This window comes from Condylura cristata, unplaced genomic scaffold (assembly GCF_000260355.1).
Source record: "Condylura cristata isolate star-nosed mole 26May11 unplaced genomic scaffold, ConCri1.0 scaffold00006, whole genome shotgun sequence".
In the NCBI taxonomy this organism is placed as follows: Eukaryota; Metazoa; Chordata; class Mammalia; order Eulipotyphla; family Talpidae; genus Condylura; species Condylura cristata.
Window position 1 is genome coordinate 55,858,169 of NW_004567107.1, and position 13,900 is coordinate 55,872,068.

The 13,900-nt window shown below is 36.1% G+C and overlaps 1 long non-coding RNA gene across 1 annotated transcript in view; it reads right to left on the reverse strand.

The window, feature by feature from the left end:
• Positions 1–11,246: 11,246 nt before the first annotated feature.
• Positions 11,247–13,900, reverse strand: part of LOC105853307 — a 196,626-nt gene continuing 193,972 nt past the window's right edge. Inside the window, exon 4 of the long non-coding RNA XR_001145142.1 lies at positions 11,247–11,469. This is a non-coding gene — a long non-coding RNA (uncharacterized LOC105853307). The remainder of the gene's footprint in view (positions 11,470–13,900) is intronic.

The window sequence follows — 13,900 nt, forward strand, 5'->3', positions numbered from 1 at the left end:
CTTCTCTAATTTTTGGATCGTGCAAAAGAATGAGGTAGGCAATGGACTCAGAAAGCTTGCACTATGAATATAGGAAAAAATTCTTGTTTACAGCTGGAATGAGTAGTTAGGAAACACATATCTCAAACTAGAGTAATAGTACATGACTTATGCTGAGTAATTAACCACCACAATAAGGCATGAGTGCTATGAGACTTCAAAGAAAGGAATGCTTACTTCAATATTATGTATTTGAGAAAGACTTCCTTAAGGAGAAGTATCTCCAACTAGATCTTGAAGGGATTGCCTGCTTGGAGTGGAAGTAGTGTGAACATTCCTGAGACTATCTGTTCATGAGAATCCATGTTTTCTCTTCTAGATTAGAAAAGCATTCATTGGATACCTTGATTTGGCTGTCATGTGATAGATAATGGCCAGTATGAGCATATGAAATCATTTTTAAAAAGGAAATAAAGATTTACTGAGGCATAATATCTTGGAGTGAATAGAAGGACTTATCAAAGATTCCAGGTGTAGCCAGCATGCTGTCCTTCTACATTTTTTCAACATAGGTGTGGTCAACTTTGGAAGCTTCTCTTACCTCCATATTTGATTTAGAAAAACCCTATTTTTCAGACTGTCTCAATGTGTTACAATAAACACTTAATTATAGGACCCTCCCTGGTTAGGACGCAGCACTGCAAGCTAGCCACAACTCCCTCCCGGGTTAGGACGCAGCACTGCAAGCTAGCCACAACTGCTTCAGTGTGAGTTCAATTCCTGGCCTGGGAGGTGATCCACTTGGTGTGGCAGACCTCTCCTGAGCCGCCTGCTGCTCCCTTCAACAGTGCTCTTGGTCAGTCTGCCTGTCTTGCTCCCCACTCTGTCTCTGGTGAATCATCTCACCACCCCTAGACCTCTGGCTTATACCCCAGTTCTGTATGCATAAATAAATCTTAAAAAAAAAAACAACCTAATTTATAAATATTGGATGGTTGGCTGGATTTGTCCACATTCTCATTTGGTATCTGTGGACATAAAAGTTTTTCTAATCTTTAGTCTAAGTAATATTTTTGTAAACTTCTGCACTAAGCATGTATTATTTCTATAAACACACAAAGATGCACAAATATAGCACATAAGAGAAGAAGAAAGTTCTAAATGAGTTGCTCTGATTTATATTTATTTTCTTATCTTCATTATCATAGAATGTTCCTTCATAGCTGTTCCACTTGAGACAATCAGTGACTTGAATGTTCTTTTTGCAGAAATCTTGGTAAATATTTTGCCTTAGTAATTTGTTGTGCCTCTTTGGTTAAAGATCAGACACTTCCCTTTTCAGGGTTACTTCGAATGGGTTTTATTTTCTCCTCTGCACAACTCAGAAGGAACATGTAAGCAGAGGTTGAAAATATATTCCAATTATATTGTTCTTAGAGCATCTGCAGTTAGTCCTGGAGGCTTGGGCAAGGGAAACCACAGCTGTGAAGCTTTGCTCCTGCTCCTATAGCACAGATGCCAAAGCAGATGGAAGGGCAGGGATCATCTGCAGAAAGGCTCCAGATCGCCAATGCAAGTGGAGAGTGAAAGGCATATCCAACATTACTGAAATGGCTGTATTGATAAGCTCTGTACTCTCAGGAGCAGCAGAAAGGACAAACTCTCTCCACTCTGTGCCTCAAACAAAAACATGACGAATGGGGTAGGTGCCTGCAGAGGTCTTCGAGCCCTTTTCGGCTCCATAATCCTCTATTCCGACAGACACTCATTTGGTGTCCTGCCTAGAAATTGTTCTGATGCTGTTTGTGCTTCAGATGCTTAGGAAAACATTTCTATTAAGGTTGCATGCCAAAAATACAAGGCAGCACTGAACAGCAAGAAGAAAGGAGTAAATTTAGTGCTGCTAATCTGCAAAGGAAAATATTAAATATGCTTTCTCTGGAGAACAGTGACATTTTGCATGTTGCTGACTTAAATTTACTGCAAGACTGTAAGTGTTAAAACATCAGCCATGTAAATGGTCTGTTGGGTGGTAATAGGTTGACAGGATGATTATGCTTGAGGGACCACTGTTATGAATGTGCTTTGGACAGTAGTTTGGAAGAGCTTCAGAGACACTAATTAATTCTGCCCCACAGTGAGGGGGTGGTAACCAATAGCCTAGTGGGAGGCTGAGCCAGAGTACTCTGTCTCAGGTCAGAGGACCAGAAAAACACTTCAGGATATAAGTTGATCCTCTAGAGAAAAGCTCTTTAATCTTACTTAAGGTTACAAAGTCTTTGGCCTCATGAAAAAATATTTCATCTTGTGCAATTTTCAGCTGTTCTTATCATTTGAATAAAGTAATAGAATGAATCTGGCAGCTCAAAAAGATCAGCAGAATCTCATTCTTTTAAAATACTGATTATAGCTTAGGAATATTAATTCTCATTCTCCTCTAATCACCAAATTTCTTTTCTGTAAACAATTTGGATTCTTCTGTAATATTTCTACCTCTCTAATCATAGGACTCATGGGATTTTCTTACTGTGATACTTTTTTAAAAGATTTTTTTTATTATTTATGCATACAGAACCGGGGTACAGGTCAGGGGTGCAGGGTGGTGAGAGGATTCACCAGAGATAGAGTGGGAAACAAAACAGGCAGACTGGCAAAGTACACTGCTGAGGGGAGCAGCAGGTGGATCAGGAGAGGTCTGTTGTGCTGTGTGGATCACCTCCCTGGCCGGGGATCGAACTCCTACTGAAGTGGCTGTGGCTAGCTTGTAATGCAACACTTTAACCCATACCACCAGGAAGGCTAGTTCCCCTGATATTTCTAAACAGCTATAACCCTGATTCTTGAGAAGTCGTGGAAACACGAATTTTCTGTGAGGAATAGTAACATCCACAAACCAAACTGACCACACTCAAGAATAGGAGCACTGATGTTTTTCAGTGGGTGTGTTTTTTAGGTGAAACTATTACTGTAGATTTAAAAAATTGTTTCAGACATAATTTAATTAACACACATGTACTTTTCTTACAACATTAAATGAAATATTTTATTCATTTAATTAGACAGCTAATATTTAGTGGATATTTGCTTTGTCCAGATTTTATGCTAATAATGAACTCATTTGATTCTTGTGAATGAGAATGAGGATAAGGTGATGAAACTTATAGAAGAAATATTTCTATAATTGAGACAGAGTATTGTAGGATGCTGTACAGTGTTCTGGTAAAATGTTAGGTTGTGGGCTCTTCCTGCTGGCGTAATGGGTTAAAGCACCTTATTATGAGACTCTCCAAAGATATTGCAGTTCGATCTCCCAACAGGGAGGTGACCCACATGGCATCCGTTCTTCCTGACTAGCCTGTTGCTCCCCTCAGCAGTGTATTTCAGTAGATCTGCCTGTTCTGCTTCCCCACTCTGTCTCTGGTGAATACTCTCACCCACCACACCTTTTGTCTGTACCTCAGTTCTGTAAGCATAAATAAGTAAATCTTTTTTAAAAAAATGTTAGGTTGCACAGAGCTGAGATACTGTGGTAGACATACGTTTTATATTATACAGTAGTAGAGTCTATGAAGTGTTGGTACTTAAATATTTCATCTTACCTGTTTATGTCACTGAGTGGTGAGATAACAGGTAGGAGTAGGGTGAGGAGGGAGGAAGCGAAATAGGGAGAAAAAAAAAGAGAACAGGTGAATCCTCTCACCCACCACACCTTTTGTCTGCACCTTGAGAATTTTCATGAAAATTTTATTTTACGAATGACTCTTTCATACAAATGGCATATAGATATGGAGTTTAGAGATGATGTAGTTCTGTCATAATTATAAAGAAAGTCAACCAGACAATGAAACCAAGAGAATTATGGAGCCAAGAGTCTGAGCAAATGTGATTCAAGCTTATCCTTCTTCCAAGCCTTTATAATTGCATAAAATTACCTTGCTTTGAAATCAGATCTGTCTGAAAGTGAAAACAGATGCATCATTTGTAAGAGCAGTGTTTTCAATCGACTGCCTGAAACCCAAATTGACTGAGAAGTTCTTGATTTAGAGTTAGAAAAAGCTCTAACGTTAAATTTGGAGAAGTCAATTCTTTAACTAAAGTTAACATTAACACTAGCAGTTGTTGGAAGATTGAAGATAAGTAGAATATAAGTCTGGGATTTTGATAAAAAATCTCTTAGAGGTAAGAAAAAGGTAATAGTCTCTCTTCTTTGTAAAGATTAAACTGAAATTCAGTTTGGGAGTGAGAAGAAAATATGACATCTGTTCTTTGATTTAAAATTGCTTTAAGTTGGACCATGCTAGAATAATGGGCACTGGTCTAGCTCTCTTGACATAAACAACTATACAACTGGAATGTATAAGGCAATGGAAGACTGATTCATAATGGTGAAGCTCACAATTGTCCAGGAATTTTCCCTGGTTACAGGAAAGTAGAGCCAAATTCATAACGGTGGCTTCTGTCACCTGAAAAGTTAGAGATCTGAATTTGAAGCTGTTGAAGGAACTAGATTTGTTATAGGCAAAATCCCAGAATGGTAAGATTTGCACATAGAAGGACCTTTGAAAATTGTTACAGCAGTAGTATTGGTATTACTTCTTTGGATGGACATTTAGATTCTGTATATCAATAACAGTTTGTGAAGCATAACAGAAGAACAAGTGAAGATATCAACTAAACAGAAATTTCATAGGTCTAACAGTTCTGGAAAATGACCAGTTAGCATGAGATTTAGTTGGGATTCTTGAAAATACATGCATAATGAATAAATATTCTATCCATGAAGTATCAGTCACATTAAGTCCCCCTCAGCAAAGCTTTAAAAGCAAAGTGATCTGTTTGTAAATTAACTGTCCTCAAGAACATAAACCAATACTTTCAAAAAGAAGATGTGAAACTATACTCTCATATATGTATATATATACATATATATACATACATACAATGTCTAGAAAGCAATAAAAAATTACTAGACATCCATAAAATGTATACTTCAAACCAAGAAAGAAAATGTATAAAATAGGTATCAGAAATTTTAACATTAACAGATATGAACTTTAGTATTTTAAATGTATTTTAAGATGTAAAAGAAAAAAAGGGAAAATAAGGAAACAGATGGGAAGTTTAGTAAGAAATGAAAACTGAAAAAGAATTAAACTTCTGAAAATAAAATTCCCTTGCATTCAAAGTATGGAAAGGGATGGCTATGCTACAAATGACATTTGAAAATTAGTTTATTTAGAATTCAATGTATGCCACTATAATTTTTGTATTATACAATTGTTTAAATAAACAACAAAATACAGTGACACATATGAGATTCGATGGCAAAAGGAGCACAAAAATTAAATTATATATCCCTGAGGATTCTTTGGGACAGAGAATAGCAATCACTGTACAAGGAGAAGAAATTCAGAAGCTTGAAAATTGCATTTCTATAGCAAAAATAAATGAATCGATAAAAGTAAATCCACTAGACATAAAATGTGAGAGAATGAAAAGACTTGAGAAGCATGTCACTCCCAACATTAGTCAGCAGCATTTTTTTTTTTTAAGTTTAAATCCGGATGTCCAACTGACAGAGAAACTGTGTTTACATTTGGTAAAATGCCATTTATATTCCCTGGTAACTTAAAAAAGTTCTATGGGGGAATGTAGTAGAATAAATGTTTTGGGGATGGAAGGATTTTCATATAAATTTAGCACAGGACTCTTATTTCAAAATGGAACACTCGTAATAACCTAGGTGATGGAAATGCTTTTACATTTACGAGGATCTGGTTTACTATGACCCCTGGGAGAAAACCCATCTACCTAAGAAACAGCAGCTAGACACTATTGTGAGTGTATAGATTGACTACTGCACATTTATATTGCATTGTCCAATGAAGAAAATAGAGTTAAAAATTTGATCAGTGAGCCTGTGGATTTGGTACAATTTGAAAAAATAAGGATAAGGCTATCTTTATTGGAAGCTTTGCATCAGGGAAGCATGAACTTCTTGTATTCTGTGAGACACTGGTACATTTCAGAAATTTCTAGAGAAAATTCCCTCGAGATAAGCCAAGAAGAACTTTAAATAAAAGAATCAAGTCATAAAAGGAGACGGTTAAGGGCAAAAGAATGGAGTTTTAGAAAAAGCCTATAAAGTATGAATCACAGGCCAACAAACTGCTCCATACATTGGATACATTACCATACTACTCAGTATAAATTAATTTATAAGATCACAAAGTCAGTGCTATTTATCAGACTAAATCTCCTGGACTATTAAGACAAATGGTAGAAGAATAGGGCCTCCCTGGTGGTGTAGGTCTTAAGTTTAAGCTCTTTCACCACTATAGCCTGAGTTCCAGATGGTACAGCAGACCTCTCCAACCCCTCAGCAGGGTATTTCAGTCCATCTGCCTGTTCTGCCCTCCATTCTGTTTCTACTGAACTCACTGCTCCCAACCCTCACCTCAGGCCTACACCCCAGTTCTACGCAAAAATAAAATAAAATTATTTAAAAATGGTACAGATACATTAGATACATTAGTTTTTATGGTAGAAGATATGGTATATACATTTTTTTTTTTTTTACTTCAACCACTTGGTCTTTTTTTTTAAAAAAAGATTTACTTATTTATTCATATAGAACTGAAGTACAAGCTAGAAGTGGAGGGGCAGTGAGAGGCTTCACCAGAGACAGAGTGGGGAGTAGAACAGGCAGATCAACGAAGTACATTGCTGAGGGGAGCAGAGGGCAGGCTGGAATTGAACTCGCATTGAAGCGGCTTGTCCAGCTTGCAGTGCTGCGTCCTAATCCATTGCACCACCAGGGAGGGCCTAGGTCTAATTTTTAAAACACTTCAAAGTAATCACAAGGTTTTTTTCTTTCCTTTTGTTTTTTAAAGACAACTTAGAAATATAGTGCAGTTTCCTTTTTTTTTTTTCAACTTCTTGAGAGTATGTTGCCAAGTGGATGCTCTAATCCTTCTGTTTACTATAAACAGAAATTCTACATAACCTGTATAAAGATCAGATCATCAAAAACTGATTAATCAATCCTTTGATCCTATTCAAATTTTGCCAGTTGTCCCCATAGCAAATTTTTTTATATAAAATGACTCAGGCTAGAATCTTGCATTGCATGAAGTTGTCCTGTCATTTTGGTGTCCTGCTGTCTGGAGGAGTTCCTCAGTCATTCTTTGGTTTCATAAACTGAGAAGTTATGAGACTTATTGGTGTTTCCTAATGATTAGATTCAGGATGAGCAATTTTTGTAGGAATACCACAAAAGAGACGGCATATTCTCATGCATCCTGTCAGGTGGGGATATACATGCTTTTAATTAATAAATATCTGGTAGGAAGCCATTCTCAGACTATAATAAACATGGTTATCTTTTTCATCAGACTTGCAGTTAATTCACTTAATTATATTCAAATGTGCCCCATTTTATTCAATAGATTATATGTCTTTTGCTGTTGTAATTTAAAATTATTTCTATAATTATTCATGATTGGTTTCTGTCCCATAAAGTCACTGTGAACTCTGAATGAATGAGTATTCAAGCTTTAATACCAAGCAAAATATGAAGTTAGGTTTCTGTGAGTCTTTAGGGAAAACATTTTAATCAACTGATCAATAAATAATCTTGTTTTTGTTAGAGTGGATCTTATTTAATATATTTTATTACTTCATTAATATTGAAGTCACATTCAATAGTACAGTAGCTCATGCACAATGGAAGCTTATCTAACACACTATTTGTTGTTTTTTAAGATTTATTTATGGATGCATACAAGCACCATGGTACAGGCCAGAAGTGTGGAGGTCAAGAGGATTAACAAGACACAGAGTGGGAAGCATAAAAGGCAGATGTATTGAAATACACTGCTGAGGGGAGCAGCAGGATGGACAGGAGAGGTCTGCGCCACCATGGGTCATCTCCCTGGCTGAGGATCCAACTCATGCCACAGTGACTGGTGATAGCTTGATAACATATCAGAGCTTAATAACAATGACTTTAATCCCTGCTAACACATTATTTGTTTTCCCTAAGATATTTAACAATCTCTGTGCATGGGAACACAAGCACTATGCTTGGCAGTCATTGTAAACTGCCAAAGTTTATCAACAAAAAGTACAAAGTATGAAAAACATGACACTAAATGGACTGAAAAGGACACATTTACAGTATGAGAGCTGAAAGGAGGGAGAGAGTCATCATGCTTGACCCAGCTGAGAATGTGTATGTCAGTCTATTCAAATGTTTGGCTGCTTTTTGTATTCATGTGAATGGCTGTGACAGTGGTATGAACTTTGGCATTGAATTACAAACAAAATTTAGTGAGCAGGTGGATTCATGAAAATGGAAACTGTGAATAATGAAGATTAACTCGATTTTGATACCCCAGAAGTGACAATCAACATTGGGGACCTTCTGGACGCTGACTTCAACTCCCCTTTGACATGTCCTCAGTGTTCTTTGAGAACTTCTTTGCTTCTGGCAGAGGAAAATATAGGCACATGTTATTTTATACAAATCTGAAACTTACCATTTATTCAAGGATAATTATTTTTTTTAGTGGAGAATGGTGTGAAGAAATCAATATCTAAGAGCTAGCTGTGATTATTGCTATTTCCAGGCCTTCTCAGAGGACCATTTTAGGGAAGATAGATAAGTAATGTATTGGTATAGTGTGGGTAATAGGGTTTTACCCAAGCAGATAAAATCTTGGAACACTGAAGTTGTATATGATGGTAAGAGTTAGGGTGGAAATCTACCAAAGGGTCAGACGCCAAGTCTTTAATAAACACAAAAAATTAATGAAAGAACTTAACAGGATGATAAGTTAATGATGCCTACTTTCATGACTGCCATTATCCCACCTCCCTAAAGAGCATATATTGACTAGAATTTGGTCCAGTATCAGAGTCAGAAAGCTAAAATTACAAGATTTTGACCAATACTAGTACAAGAGTGGATGAGATTTGCTTATTTCACTTTGAGGTAGCATTTCAGAGGTGAACATGCTAAGGAAAACGTAGCAATACATTCTGCCAGATTTCATAGAGCTTATTGCTCCTTCATAGGTAGCCTTTACTCACAATTTACTTTGTGGTTAAGCACACTGATCTAACTCCACTTTCTAGCTCCCAGAAAGGAAGAAAGTGAAAGGATTGGATCAGCATCTTGACTGATTTAAAAACTCTCAGTTCTACACCTGTTTCTATTTATATTCTTTACACCAGATTAATTTATGTTGATATTTAGTCTTTATCCCAGGTAGTCATATATCACCATAATGCATCAAGATATCTACTTTTTATAAGAAGATAAAAAGAAATGAGGAGTGGACAGTGTCTATTACAGAGAAGGGTTCATACAAGGTGGAGGAAAATTAATAGTTGAAGTAACAGGGGCTCTCTCTAAGACAGAATGACTGTTACTCTCCCACTAGAGATTATCCTCTCCTTTGTATTATGTTTTCGTGTTTTGTTTTACAGTGGTTTGCATCTATGATTTGCTATCTTCATTAATGTTTTACTTGCCTCTGTATGTCTGTATTTATCTCTCTTTCATTGAAAATGAGGCCGTAAGCAGAGAATACAAACTTAGTGGTTGTTGTTTTTTAGGAAAACAGCAGTTAAGAAGTCAAATCCTGGAGAGAAACTGTTCTCTGTTAAATCCTTTTTTGTTCAACTTGCCAGCTGTATTAGTTGGTCAAGTCACTTAACCTTTCTAAAGAGTTACTACCTCCCACTGCTGTAACCATTCATGTACCCAAGTTCTTAATGTCTTGCCTGGAAGATAATATCCTAAATTAGTATTAGCTAGTATTTTTGATATCCAGTACCAAAATACCCACAAGAAGAATCTTTTTCATATTTTTTAATTGATGAAAAACTTACTGTTATTTTCAGATGAAACAAAGCCTGCTGAAGTGACAGTTCCACTGCCATTTGACTAGAAATGTTAATGAAAAAATTAACTTTCCAGCTCAGAAACTCAGATTCATTATCAACAGATTTCACATCATCCTTATTGCTAAGCTCCAGGTACATGATTATGACCATATATATATATATATATATATGTTTTTTTTTTTTTGCAGTGAGGTTATTTTACACTGATGTGAAGCAGTGAGCAGGAATGCAACACAAAATTTTAAGGCATCTAAAGTAAGAAAAGGGAACATTATGTTCACATCATGGATCAGTGGTGAGAAAGAAAGTGATTTACACATGTTTATCCCAGTGCACGTGGCCATGTACATGGCAGGTTTTCCACATGAAGCTATGTAGTGAACATAATCAGTGTGCATGAAATTTACAGGGATAACTGCCTTCATCAGCACATGAGGTGAGGTGGAACATGGCTGTAGTTTTTTTCAATTTCCTTTGGGAAAGTTTGAATTTCACACAGCAGTCTCCAGCAAATGAAATGGCTCGGGTCTTCCATTCATAGCAGGATGGGTCAGATCACAAATAGCTTGGTCTTTACCCATTTCCTTTTCTGGTTCACACTTCCTACATTTGGGACTTTTTGTTGCTGACTACTTGTCTATGTGGCAGGGATAGGAAACCAGACACATTGGAGGGGATTTATAAGGAAATCTGGGTGTGTCAAGTGCAAAAATGGATAAATACTCTAAACAGGCAAACAGTAACATATATCTCAAAAGTAAGTGGTGTAAACCATTAAGGAAACTAGGATAAAGATGTTAGATCCTCTAAATGTTATGTATAAATAACTTATAGTCTCAGTTCTAGGGTAACTAGCTTTCCACAGAGGACTTGAAGTGTGGACTTGAAGTGAATTGCTTGAAAAATAGCAATTAATGAATTAATTGAATTCATGGACTCCAGATTACAAGTTCTTTGAAACCATCTCTCTTTCCTTCTCATGTCAAAATTAATGAATTAATATCGTTATGTGTTTTTAATTTGAACTACAAGAGTGTTGAGAATCTATTGTTAGATCAGGCAAATTGCGAATCTCTTTTAAAATTAAATTGTACTCATTCTCAGTCATTGCTTCTCCCTGAATTATGTCCTATGGTTGCTGACTAGATTAGGTGACTTATATAAGACTCATTGCATGGCACCTGGACACAGTAGATTCACAGAAGATATTGGGTTATTAGTTCAGTTAGTATTTATCCAAGCAATTAGTGCATGCATGTACTTCATAGCCTCTTCCCATCATTCAGCAAGAGTGATATGTTGAACAGTGCAAATGATTTCAATTTTAGTAATTATAGAGCTTCTAATGGAAAGAGAATTGGAAAAGCTACCAAATATTATTACAATCAGAGTTTCAGATTGAAGCAGAAGATAAAGAAAAGAGACCTCATCAATGAGAGACAAGTAAAACTCTTTATATCCTGTTGGTCTATATTTTGAACTGTTTCTACTTCTGCCCACAATCTTAATATTGATTGTCTTCCCATTCCACCAAGCAAGGTTCAGGGTCCAAACTTCAGTTTTCCCAGTAGCCACTTTCTGAAAAGAATCAGAAAACAATAAAAATTAAGGACAGCTTTTCATGAGGCTGAGGGCGCAGGGCATGGATGAAGCGCGGGCTGGTCTCCCGTTCCCAGCGAAGTCCCTGCAGAGATCTTCCAAATCCTGCAACTCAGGGCAGACCCCCAGAGTTTTAGAACTCTTCACAAGAAGCATATAAAGAAAACCAAGATAAATTAAGAAAGGAACTTATAACTCTTAGGAAAATGCCTATGAACCACATTCCTTTTAATTAATCCCTTTAATCACTGGGATTTCTAAACATTTCCAACTTATAACATGTAAAAGCAGGGCATAGATATTTGAGAATTATTTTCTAGTTTATGCAAATATCTAATCTTACTTTTTCCTGATTAAAATCATTATACAAAGGGCTTAAATTTGATAAGGGCATAAGTTTGATAAGGGCATAAATTTGAGACTCAGACAAACCTGAATACCAATCTGATTCATTTAACTCCAAGTCTAAGTCAGATTACTTAGTATCAGAGTTATCCTCATTTGTCAAATGGGAGAGAACTGGAACTTAATTATCTCATGATTTGGGGCAAGTTTGAATAACACGATTTACCTAAGGCCCATTATTCGTTACCTACTACATAGTAGATGCATAAAACATAGTTGTTATTAGAAGTTATTTTTCATTGACTTATTAGTACTCAAAAATTCTGATGGAAGCAAAACAAGTGAAAACACAAGGTGATTGTAGTCTGCTATTTCATAAAGTAAACATTAAAAAATCCCAATACTCAATTATTTCATTTTTATAAATGACTACATATTTTATGCATTTTTTCATTATTATTTGTATATTAAATGTAAATCTACATGAAGTACAAGTCTATATTGAATGCATAATGCGTAAGCTATGTCATCATTTATATAAGTTGAAATTTTCACATTTCAACCATTAGCAGATACTACTGATAACTCATTCTAGCAATTTTGTTTCAAGAACTTTATGTTAGTTTGACCACTACTAACTTGTGACCTCATCTTTGACAGCTGCTACCTCAAAATCATATTTATAATCATCAAAGATGAAAATTCCAGCAAAGGATTAGAATTATTTTTCAAATTGCCTCTTTCCCAGTCTCCCCAAAAGACATTACTAAATACTATGTATCTCCAGTTATTGGGACAAAATTCTGCCTATGGAATGCTGACAATAAATTCAGTAACATTATGGGTATCATTCTCTTTCCCCCATGCAAAACAGTGGAATCAGTAGTTTCCTTTTTATCGTCAGCATCTGTTTTTTCCAACTGGAAATCTATTATTTTTATTGCTATGAAAATGAAAATCACATGGACTGTGGTGGAGTACTGCAGGTGACTTAGTGGTGGGCATGAAGTGGTGACATACATCTGAAGAAGTGGAATCCTGTATTTTGGAATCAGATAGGGTGTTGTAAACAAATCTTACTTTAATAATTTGTTTTAATTAAGAAATTAAATCATAAACTAATATTTATTGATATACTATTAACTACCACTGAGTAGATTTACATGTACTAACTTATTTAAGTTAAAATTTATGATTATTTTCCCACTTTCCACTCAGGGAGTTAGTGAGGTTGATCCAACATCACACACTTACACTACTGTGCAATTGTCTATTGAAACCAAATGGTCTTACCATAAAATCTCTGCTATTAAATACCTAAAAAGAAAAAAAAAAGTATCTGTAAGGATTTCTGGGACAATTGTTTAAATATATTTTTTGACCGCATGGCCTTGTATTAACGTTTCTTCAGGATTATCTTATTAGCTGTATCCCTTTTACCCATTCACCCTTTACCTCCCACACTTAACGTCTTGTCCACATTTGATTTCTGTACTTGCCAGTCAAATATGTGTAGTTTCTCATTCTGGGATAGAAACCATGGTGTATCTTATAAGCAGTGTCCTATATGATAGATGATATGAAGATTATGAAGAACTGTTGCTATTCCTTTCTTTCCTTTTTATTTATTTATGCATACAGAACTGGGTTACAGGCCAAAGGGGCAGGAGTGGTGAGCGTTTTCACCAGAGACAGAGTCAGGAGCAGAACAGGCCCACTGAGGAAGTACACTGCTGAGGGGAGCAGCGGGCAGGTCAGGAGAGGTCTGCTTCACCATCCAGGGTGAAGGATCGAACTGGTGCTGAAACGGTGCTGCAGCTTAACCCGTTGTGCCACCAGGGAGGGCCCTGTTGCTATTTCTTAAGGGAAAAAGTAAAATAAATCAGATATATAAGATTTGACGTTTAATATTCTAAAAAGGCTGTCACATAGAAAAAAGACAGCAGACCAAGGACCTATAGAAGGAAAATAAAGGTGAAAGATTTTATTTCACCCAAGAAATACACTTTTAAAAAGAAATGTATTAGTATTATCTACGTAGAGAAATACACTTTTAAAAAGAAAT